The sequence below is a fragment of the Meriones unguiculatus genome, chromosome 7 (assembly GCF_030254825.1).
Source record: "Meriones unguiculatus strain TT.TT164.6M chromosome 7, Bangor_MerUng_6.1, whole genome shotgun sequence".
NCBI classification, from domain to species: Eukaryota; Metazoa; Chordata; class Mammalia; order Rodentia; family Muridae; genus Meriones; species Meriones unguiculatus.
Genome location: NC_083355.1, coordinates 48920178 through 48931641, shown reverse-complemented (window position 1 = coordinate 48931641; position 11464 = coordinate 48920178). Strand labels below are relative to the sequence as shown.

Here is an 11464-nt window from a genome sequence, read left to right as displayed (position 1 = left end):
TGTGGGTTTATTTCTGGATCTTCTATGCGGTTCCATTGATCCTCCTTTCTGTTTCTATGCCAATACCATGCAGTTTTTATTACTAATGCTCTGTAGTACACCTTGAGATCAGGGATGGAGATACCTCCAGATGATCTGTTGTTATACAGGATCGTTTTGGAGATTCTCAGTTTTTTGTTTCTCCTTAAGCAGCTGAGAATCTTTTTTTCAAGGTCCATAAAGAATTGAGTTGTTATTTTGATGGGATTTGCATTGAATCTGTAGATTGCTTTCGGCAGGATGGCCATTTTCAGGATGTTTATCCTACCAATCCATGAGCATGGGAGGTCTTTCCATCTTCTGATATCTTCTTCAATTTCTTTCTTCAGAGACTTGAAGTTTTTATCAAACAGGTCTTTCACTTGCTTGGTTAGTGTCACGCCAAGGTACTTTATGGGGTTAGTGGCTATGGCGAAGGGTTTTGTTTCCCTTATTTCTTTCTCAGCCCTTTTGTCTTTGGTACACAAGAAGGCTTCTGATTTTTTTGAGTTGTTTTTGTATCCTGCCACTTTGCTGAAGGTGTTTATCAGCTGTAGGAGTTCTCTGGTTGAATTTTGCGGTCGCTCATATATACTGTCATATCATCTGCGAATAGTGATACTTTGACCTCTTCCTTTCTGATTTGTCTATTTTATTAAATATTAAGATAGCTAAACCAGCTTGTTTTCTAGGTCCGTTTGCTTGAAAGACATTTTTCCAGCCCTTTACTCTGAGGTAGTGTTTATCTTTGTTGCAGAGGTGCATTTCTTGGATGCAGCAGAATGTTGGGTCCTGTTTTTGCACCCATTCTGTTAGTCTGTGTCTTTTTATTGGTGAGTTGAGTCCATTGATGTTGATAGATAATAGTGACCAATGTTAGTTTCTTTTGTATTGGAGTCGGTGGTCTTACTGTGTTTCATTGCTTGTTTTCTTTTCATTTTTGTTGGGATATTATTTGTATGTCATGTTTTCTTGGGCGAAATTGTTTTCAATGTTTTGGTGTTTTCCTTCTAGTATCTTCTGTACGGCTGGTTTGCTCTGTAGATATTGCATAAATTTAGTTTTGTCATGGAATATTTTGTTTTCTCCATCTATGTTGATTGAAAGCTTTGCAGGGTATAGTAGTCTGGGTTGACATTTGTGATCTCTTAGAGTCACCATGACACTTGCCCAGGCCTTTCTGTCTTTCATAGTTTCTGATGAGAAGTCCGGTGTGATTCTGATAGGTCTACCTTCATATGTTACTTGGCCTTTTTCCCTTGCTGCTTTTAATATCTTTTCTTTGTTCTGTAGATTTAGTGTTTTGACTATGATGTGACGTGATGTGTTTCTTTTCTGGTCTAGTCTATTTGGTGTTCTGTAGGCCTCTTGTATATTTATGGACATCTCTTTCTTTAAGTTGGAAAATTTTCTTCTATGATTTTTTTGAAAATGTTTTCTGGACCTTGGAGCCTGGAGTCTTGTTTTTCATCAATTCCTATTATTCTTAGATTTCGTCTTTTCATGGCATCTTTTATTTCTTGGATATTTTGTGTTTGAGATTTTTCTGATTTTACTTTTTCTTTGAGAGAAGTATCAATTTCTGTGAGTGTATCTTCAGCTCCAGAGATTCTCTCTTCCATGTCTTGTATTCTATTGGTGATGCTTATCTTCGTGGTTCTCCAGCTCAAATGTTTTCTCAGTTTGTTTTTTCTTTATTGAGTCTAATTCTGTTTTCATGCCTTGCACCATTTCCTTCATCTGTTTGAGTGTGGATTCCTGTCTCTCTATGGTGGTCTCTATTTTTTTGTTCATTTCCTTTCTATATGCCACTACCTTTATCTCTACATGTGCCTCTATTTGTTTGGCTATGTTTGCTTATGTTTCTTTAAGGATTTTGTCTTTTTCTTTTTTCTTTACCTCCAATTGACTGGCCAAGTCTTTGAAAGATTTGTTCATTTCCTCTTTAACTGACTGAATTTGCATGGTTATTGTTCTCAGAGAGCTGTTTGTTTCCTCTTTATGAGCCTCAAATAGTTGGGTAAGCATAGCTTTAAAGTCATTTTCCTGTGCTTCTGTTGAATTGGAGTATCTGTCAATTTTGGGGGTTGCTTGTGAAGTCATGATGTCCTGATTTATGTTGGAAGAGTTCTTTCACCTATCCCTGGACATTGGCTTATCTGAAAACTTCCATGTTTGTTTTTGGGTTCTGCAGTTCAGACTGGTACTGTCTCTCTCTGGCATCTGAAGAGTTCTTCAGGAAGCTGAGAGAGGTTCTGTGTCCTCAGCGTATGCTGAGAACTAGCTGTTCCTGTGGAGAAAAGTACACAGGTGCAAATGGAGCAAATGCAGGCATGTGTGGCACGCATGTGAGTGTGAGAGAGAGAGAGAGTGTGTGTGTGTGTGTGTGTGTGTAAATGTGCGTGGAAGTGTGTCTCTGGGGACAGAGTAATAGATAATGTTGAACCCTTGATTGAGTGGGAGGGACTCTGCACTGTATATGTAGCAGGCGCTAGTCATGGTTGAGGTGCAATTTCTGGAATTAACTGTCTTCACTCCTCAATTGGTCCCACAGAGCAGGGGCTGAAAAGTCCCAGGTGACCCTCTGTTTCCCAAAGTGGGTATGTGGGTGGGGGGGTGTTCGATGCCTGGCTTCTGTTTTAGAAGGACCCAGGATCTGGGGAACTGCAGATTCTCAAGGGTGCACTCACTTACAGGCAGGTCCTTGGCAGAGATCGGGGTATCTGGGTTCTCTGCTCTCTGGTTTGGCCCTGCTTCTTTGATGTGCTCAACCAGCTCCATGCTGCTGTCACTGCCAGGTTATGAGGTCCTGCTGCAGCTGGCAATTTCAAGGTGGTCACGTCAGTGGGGATCAGGGTAACCAGGCTCTCTGTTCTCTGGTTTGGTCCTGGTTAGTCTTAAATTGGAGGGCTGATGTGCCCAGACTGCTCAGTGCTGTTCCACCGCCAGGTTAGGAAGTCCCACTGTAATTGGAAACTGGGTTGCTAGTCCAGGTGCTTGCTGGGAAGACTTGGGGTCTCGCCACTGTGCTCTCCAAGCTGGGAGGCCCCGTACCTGGTGTGCCTAACTTATATGGCCTTTCTGCCTGGTTTTAGTGAGTATATAGCATATTCTCTGTCATTGTGGGATTGGATTGGCTGTACCATCTGTGATGGCGATCCTGTGAAGCCAATAAGGCATCTAGCAGACTCTTGGCCCTGGGAATCTGGTGCAGCCACTGCTCAGATCTGGGACTTCAAGATGGGTACCACTGGCATTTGCCGATAAAGGGCTTGGAGCTCTGCCTCAGGGGCTGCTGACCCCAGGCAGTTAGGTCTGTGCTGAGAAAGATGAGTCTGCTGTGCCGAGGAGGAGGGAGGTCCGGGGGAGGGGAGTGCCTGCAGATCAAAGGCTCGTTTCTCTCCTCCAAACAAGTCCCCAGGTGACCCGAGACCAAAGTTTTCACCTCCTGCAATGTTCCCTGTTGTTTAGAAAGCCTCACCACTGTTTTCCTGGGTTCAGAGGTCCTTCCACTCACCAACTCAGACGTTTAGCTCTTCCATAGCTCAGAAACTGTGTGTGCTAGTTGCCATCTTGGCTCAGCCCCCCCCCCCGCCAAAGTTTTAATTTTTTAAATATTTCAAATTTAATTTAAATATTATTTATTATAACTTAGTCACTTTATATTTCCTCTTCAATCACTCTCTTATATCCTCCCAGTCCCACCCATCCTGCCTCTTATCCCTTTTAATTCCTGTCCCCTCCAGGGCTTTCTATCTCCCTCTTCTTCCCTAAGGATTTTGGCACTCTGCCTAAAGGTTGGTTATGGGTCTCAGTAGCTCCTCTGATACCCTGATGGGTAGGGTCTTTCAGAGGTCCTCTGTGGAAGGCTCCTGCCCTGTTCTTTTTCTTGCCCTACTTCAGTTGTCTATCCTGTTTGTCCTTCTGAGTGAGGTTTTGACGTCTTCCCTAGGGTCCTCCTTGTTGTTTAGCTTCTTTAGGACTATTGATTTTAGTAGGTTTATCATATATTATATGTCTAATATCCACTTATAAGTGAATAGATACCATGTGCATCTTTCTGCTTCTGGATTACCTCACTCAGGATGATCTTTTCTAGTTTCCACCATTTGCCTGAAAATTTCATGATTTCCTTTTTTTTTTTTAATTGATGATTAGTATTCTATTGTGTGAATGTACCACACTTTCTGTGTCTATTCCTAAATGGTGATGTCTACATGTAGAAAAATGCAAATAGAACCATATTCATCATACTGAAGAATGTTAAAGTCCAAGGGGATCAAAGACCTCAAACATGCTAAACCTGTTAGAAGAAAGTGAGAAAGAGCCTTGACCTCATTGGCACAGGAGACAACTTCCTGAACAGAACACCAACAGCACAGGCTCTAAGATCAACAATTAGTAATTGGGACATCATGCAACTGAAAAGCTTCTGTAAAGCAAAGGACTGTGTCATCAGAACAAAACAACATCCTACAGACTGGGAAAGGTTGTTCACCAACCCTACATCTGACAGAGGGCTAATAGCTAGAATATATGAAGTTAAACAGCAAGCAACAAGAAGTTAAACAAACCAAGTAATAAAATTAAAAATGGGGTACAGAGCTAAACAGAGAATACTTAACAGAGGAATATTGAATGGCAGGGAAACACTTAAATGCTTAACATCCTAAGTCATTCGGGAAATGCAAATCAAAACAACCCTGAGATTTCAGCTTACATCCATCAGAATGGCTAAGATAAAAAACTCAAGGGATGATGCATGCTGGAGAAGATGTGGAGAAATGGGGAACCCTCCTCCATTGCTGGTGGGAATGTAACCTTGCACAAGCACTTTATAAATCAACCTGGAGCTTTCTCAGAAAATTTCTCAGAATAGTGCTATCTCAAGATGCAGCTATACCACTCCTTGGCATATACCCAAAAGACTCCCCACCATTCAATGGTGGGGAATTCATAGTTGACATTTGCTCAACTATGTTCATAGCAGCTTTATTTGTAACAGCCAAACTCTGGAAAAACTAGCCCCTAAATTTTTAAAAACTTTGGAGGAAAATGAAATTATTGCAAACTGTCATGTCATCTGTGAATAGTGACACTTTGACTTCTTCCTTTCCAATTTGTAGCTTTGTCTCCTTTTGCTGTCTTATTGCTCTAGCTAGGACTTCAAGTACCATCTTCAATAGATACAGGGAGAGTGGGCACCCTTGCCTTGTCCCTGATTTCAATGTGATTGATTTAAGTTTCTCTTTCTCTCTGCTAGGAAACTAGGCTAGTTAGAGGGTGTTCTCTTCAGTTTCTATGGCCTCTGCTATTAGGAGTCTCTGCTTGAGTCGACCTCAAATCCTCCCAGGAGTCTACCTTGACTTAGGTCCCCAGCTTGTCACAGAGATAATCCCACCTTCAGTTTCTCTTTTCTTTTTTCTCTACAGTCTTTCTGTCTTCTTGCCCTAGCTCTCCCCTGGTCTGATCTCCATCCTCTTAACTCTGTTTCCCCTCTCCTACCTTGTTCCTCTTATTAGCCATCACCTCTGTCTATTCTTGCTCCTCTTTCATGTGAGATTCATGCACCCTCCCTTGGATCCTCTATGTTACTTATCTTCTTTGGTTTTGTGCCTCATGGTATGCTTATCCTGTAATATGAGGCTAAATTCCACTTATAAGTGAGTATACACCGTATACACCATGTGTGTCTCAGGATGATCTTTTCTAGTCTCATCCATTTGCATGCAAATTTCATGAATTTTTTTGTTTTCAATAGAGGAGTGCTATTCCATTGTATAAATGTGGCACAGTTTAGTTATCCATTCTTTGGTTGAGGGGCACCTAGGTTGTTTCCAGATTCTGGCAATTGTGAGTAAAGCTTCTATAGTGTATTTGTTGAATGGTCTATCATCTTTTGGGTAGATACCCAGGAGAGGTGTAGCTGGATATTGAAGTAAAGCTATTCTGAAATCTGAGAAAGTGCCAGGTCGTTTTCCAAACTGGTTATACAAATTTACACTCCTACCAGCAATGGAGGAGTGTTCCCCTTTCTCCACACCCTGGCCAGCATGTGCTGCCCTTTGACATTTTGATCTTAGCCATTTGACTTGTGTGAGCTGGAATCTCAGAATCTTTTGATTTGCATTTCCCTGATGAATAAGGATGTTGATCGCTTCTTTAAGCGTTTCTTGGCCATTTGAGATTCCTCTGTCTAGTTCTGTGTCCTATTTTTTTTAATTGGGTTATTTTGTTTATTGTTTTTTCATTTCTTGAGTTCATTATATATTTTGGATATTAACCCTTTGTCAGATGTAGGATTGGTGAAGATCTTTTTCCAATCAGTACACTTATTTTGTTCTATTGGCAGTTTCTTTTTTTTTCTTTTTTAAAATTATTATTATTTATTATAATTTATTCAATTTGTATTCTGGCTGTCGCCCCCTCCCTTCTCTCCTCCCAATCCCTTTTTCTTACAGAAAGTTTTCAGTTTCAAGAAGAACAATTTGTTAGAATTGTTATTTCTAGGTCTGTAAAGAACTGTGTAGATATTCTGATGGGGACTGCATTGAATGTGTAGATCGCATTGGGTATGATGTCAATTTTTACTGTGTTAATCCTACTGATCTACAATTATGGGCATCTTTCTATCTTCTGATGTCTTCTTCAATTTTAGAGACTTAAAGTTCTTGTCATACAGGGCTTTAATTTGCTTGATCAGAGTTAAACCAAGAAACTTTATATTATTTGTGACTTTTATGAAGGGTATAGTTTCCCTAATTTCTCTCTCAGCACATTTGTTGTTTGTATACAGGAGGGCTGCTGTTGTTGTTTGTTTGTTGTTATTGTTTTTATTAATCTTGTATCTAGCCACTCTGCTAAAGCTTTTTAACAGCTTTAGGAGTTCTCTGGTGGAAATTTTGGGTTTGCTTACATACACTATCATATCATCTGCAAAAAGCAATATTTTGACTTCTTCTCCAATTTGTATTCCTTTGTTCTCTTTTAATTGTCTTATTACTCTAGCTAGAAGCAGGAAGGCAAAGTTGAGAGAAGTAGATCCTACTCACAGGGCAGCAGTGCTGTTTGGTTATTTTGGTCTTTGTACCAGCAACTCCCACTCCTGTGAATGACATCCAGTTTCAGCTGGACTACACAGTTTTTCTTGCAGTCAAAACATGAACATTGGACCCAGCCAACAGCAAATGCCTTTTCATGCCACTGTAGTAACAGCACTGCTGTTGCCAGTGGAACAGCAAAACCTTTGTAAATATACTTTGTAAATATACTTCATTAAGAGGTCCATATCATTCTTATCCAGAGACTGAACAGGTTTTTCAGTATCATTAGCATTTAAAGAGATGAGCACCTTCAAGACAATGCTGCCTACCTGGTCCTTCACTGCCTTACTCTTTGTGTTGATAGGGGGGTGTTTCAGAGCAGCCTGGAGAGCAGTTATGTTTCCATGCCACAGGCCTGAACTCACCGTCATCAGGCCTGGCCTGGCCATTGCCATAGCCCTCCTCTTCTACAAACTTGTTCTCATGATATTTATCTAAGTCTACCTTCCGGAAGTAGGACAATGACACCATGGTCTTAGACATCCTGGATCATGACTGGACCCTGGCCTCCCCTCAGCAGTGCCTCTGCCTGAGGGATCCTGTGACCACAGTTTTAATAGTCATCTTCAGAAGCTCTGCAATCATTCAGGAGACAAGCCTCCAGGCACACATGGAAGGAGTTTTCTTGATTAGGCTAACCACTAGGAACATCAGTGAGGGTTCCTCTTGAATAATTTTATTAATGTGGGAAAGTCCATAAGAAATATGGGAGTTATTCTTTTGGCTTGTGCCATGAACTCTGTAAAAATGAGAAAGATAGCAAAGCACAGATATTCATTGATTTTCTTCCAGATTATGGATACAATGAAACCAACTGCCTCAACCTCCTGCTGTCATAAGCACCAACCATGACAGACTAACACACTGAACTGTATAACCCAACCTACTTTTCCTTCATTAAATCACTGTGTCAAGAATGCTATTGCAGCAAAGAATAACATAACTGATACAAAATTAGTATAAGGAGTGCTGCTATAGTTTTAATAAACACAATAATAGGAATTTGGGCCTTCAGAACTGATTTGGGGCTTTAAGGTCCGAATGTGGTTCATTAGGCTAGAAAAGGCCTAGCATGCCAGAGATAGTGTTTAATGGGCTACTTAGGAAAGAGCTTAGAAAATAACATTCCTCAGAAGCTTTAGACAATTAAAGCTTTCATCAAGAGTTCAATTAATGAAGGACTCCAGCAGAAAATACACCAGGAGTCATTTCCATGGTATTTGGCTGAAGACTCTACTTTCACTTTACCCCTGTCATAAGAAATTGGTTGCAGGTAATTCTTTAATTTATTTGGTGAGAAGAAACTTTAAGACAATAGAATATTTAATGTATGGTTTGTTTCTTTTTTATTGCACATGGCCAGGTCCACAAGGAAAGGGAACAGCAATATAGGCAGAAATATGTAAAAGAAAAACAAACAAACAACAACAAAATAGTGGTTTTTAATGATGGAAAGAATTCAGCAATTTAACTTTAGAAAAATCAGCTGTGTGTTGAAAAAAAAAGGCATCAGTTCTCAAAAACAAACACTTTATGCTGCACTGTTATAATAGCAAGTATGATCCAAGGACAAAGCCAAACCAGTCAAAAGGTCTGTCTTGTGACATGTGACCTTATACAAAAGGATAAAAATATTAACTGAGAATGAAGCAGAAAGAAAAGTAGGAGGAATTCACTACTTGGAATCAACTACCTAGGAAACGGGTTCCCTGGTATTATTTCACAGAAGACCTCAAGCCTCAGTGTCAGGCTTCATTGCCATCTCCAGCTGGAGAAAAAGTTGGCAGCATTGTCTTTGTGGGATTTGTTTGGTGGAAATGAAAGATATACTATTGTGGGAAGGGGTTGTAAAGTCATTGCAGCATTTTACAGAGAAGCTGAGGTTAAACCATGAATGTCATGGCTGCAGTCCCTGAAAAGATTCACAGAAGATGGCTGCTTGAAGTTGTGAATGGGAAGTATAAGATGAAGTGGAGACCCAGGAGTGTTTAATGCCAGAGTCATATGATATTCTGTAAATATTTGCCTTCAGAGATTGCATCCAACTCATGGGCAAGGCTGTCATTGGCAGCAGAAGTGAAGAGTACAGGAACATATGATGCATCATGTGCTCCAGATGCTAGAGCACATGGAGCCACAGGGTTTGGTGTTTGCTCTGCTGAGCTCTCATTGTTCATTTTATTTTATTTTATTTTATTAATATTAATTGCAGTTTGTTAACTTTTAATCCCTGCTGTATCCCGCTCTCTATTTCCCTCCTAATCCCACCCTCCCTCATCTCCTCCCTGTCCCTTTCTAAGTCCACTGATAGGGGAGGCCCTCCTCCCCTTTCATCTGATCCTGATTTATCAGGTGTCTTCAGGACTGGCTTCAAATCCTCCTATGGGGCATAGCAGGGCTACTACTCCCTTAGGAGGAGTAGCTACTTAGGGGGAGGTCAAAGAGCCCGCCCTTGAGTTCATGTCAGAAACAGTCCCTGTTCCCCTTATTACATTACCCATTTGGATACTGAGCTACCATGGGCTACATCCGAGCAGAGGTTGTAGGTTATATCCATACATGGTCCTTGGTTGGAGAAACAGTCTCATAAAAGACCCCAGTGCCCAGATATATTTGGTCCTTGTGGAGCTCCTGTCATCTCCAGGTCATATTAACTACCCCTTTTTTCTTATGATTCCCTGAACTTTGCTGAAGGTTTGGTTATGAGTCTTACTATCGTCCTAGCCATCAGAGAGATGGAAATAAAAACAACCCTGAGATTTCACCTGACACCCATCAGAATGGCTAAGATCAAAAACTCAAGTGACAACACTGTAAGACCTGGGGTCTCACAGCTCAGGAGTTCAATTGTGCCCTTCCCAGAAACTCCCCCAGACCAAGACTCGTTGCAAAAGCAAGAGGTTTATTAACCACTGTACAACGGGATCACCCCTGCCGGTCAGCAAAGAGTGGCACCGGAAGACAAAGGCCTTTAGGTTTTTAAAAGAAAAATTGCGGGAAATTTGAAGTTGGCAATTTAGGATTGGATGAGGAAGTTATAAAGTAAGATAATTGGTTAGTCTTAGGTGTTCAAGCTTGGCCAGTCCTGCCAAGTGTGGATGCAGCTGCAATTTAAGGAGGGGGTTAGGCCCATCAGAATGGCTAAGATCAAAAACTCAAGTGACAACACATGCTGGAGAGGTTGTGGAGAAAGGGGAACCCTCTCCTCCATTGCTGGTGGGAATGCAAACTAGTAAAACCACTTTGGAAATCAATCTGGTGCTTTCTCAGACAATTAGGAATAGTGCTTCCTCAAGATCTAGCTATACCACTCTTAGGCATATATCCAAAAGATGCTCAAGTATGCAACCATGTTTGTAGCAGCTTTATTTGTAATAGCCAGAACCTGGAAACAACCCAGTTGTCTCTCAGTTGAGGAATGAATACAGAAATTGTGGTGATTTTACACAATGGAATACTACACAGCAATTAAAAATGAGGAAATCATGAAATTTGCAGGCAGATGGTGGGACCTAGAAACAATCATCCTGAGTGAGGTATCCCAAAAGCAGAAAGACACACATGGTATATACTCTCTTATATAGACCTATAAGATAGGATAAACATACTGAAATCTATACACCTAATGAAGATAAACAATAAAGAGGACCCAGGGTAAGATGATCAATCCTCACTTAGAAAGAGAAATGAGATGGACATTGGATGTAAGAGAAAACAAGTAACAGGACAGGAGCGTACCACAGAGTGCCCCTGCAAGACTCTACCTAGCAGTGTATCAAAGTTCTCACTGTTCTTATTCCTGTCATTCCTTTCTTATTATTATTTGGATATCAGACAATCCTTCTGGAATAGGAATGATTATGTCATTGTGTGTGCAAAATTTGTAAGTGCATTTTAATTTCATAGAAGATCAAAGTAAGACTCCTTAGAGCATTCCTTTCTACTGGCTACTGTTCATTGTTCCCAAAGTGCCATATTTTCTTCTGGAGAAGAAAAATCATGAAATGTCTTATATATCTCTGGAGCTGTCTGGTGAAATTTGTCCACTGATGCAACAGTGACACAGCAGTTTGTGGGATAACCAGTCACTTTCAGATCTGATTGGAGACATTCTCAAATACACACACCTGATACTATAAACTTTAGTAAAAGGCTGTAGCTAGTGAGGTCACAGACTTCAGAGGAGATTTTTTTTGTTTTTTTGTTTTGTTTTTTATTATTATTATTATTGCTAAGTAGGCATGGTGTCAAATTGCCTCTTAAATATTTTTTTTTCTCCAGAAGGCATTTAAACTCTCAGGTATGAACAGAGAAGCTTTTTTAAAAGATATGAGCAGAGGTTA

General features: G+C 40.6%; 1 pseudogene; it reads right to left on the bottom strand.

Moving 5' to 3' along the window:
* Nucleotides 1-7151: 7151 nt before the first annotated feature.
* LOC110565932 (actin-related protein 2/3 complex subunit 5-like) lies at nucleotides 7152-7604 on the bottom strand (annotated as a pseudogene).
* Between the last annotated feature and the right edge of the window lie 3860 nt (nucleotides 7605-11464).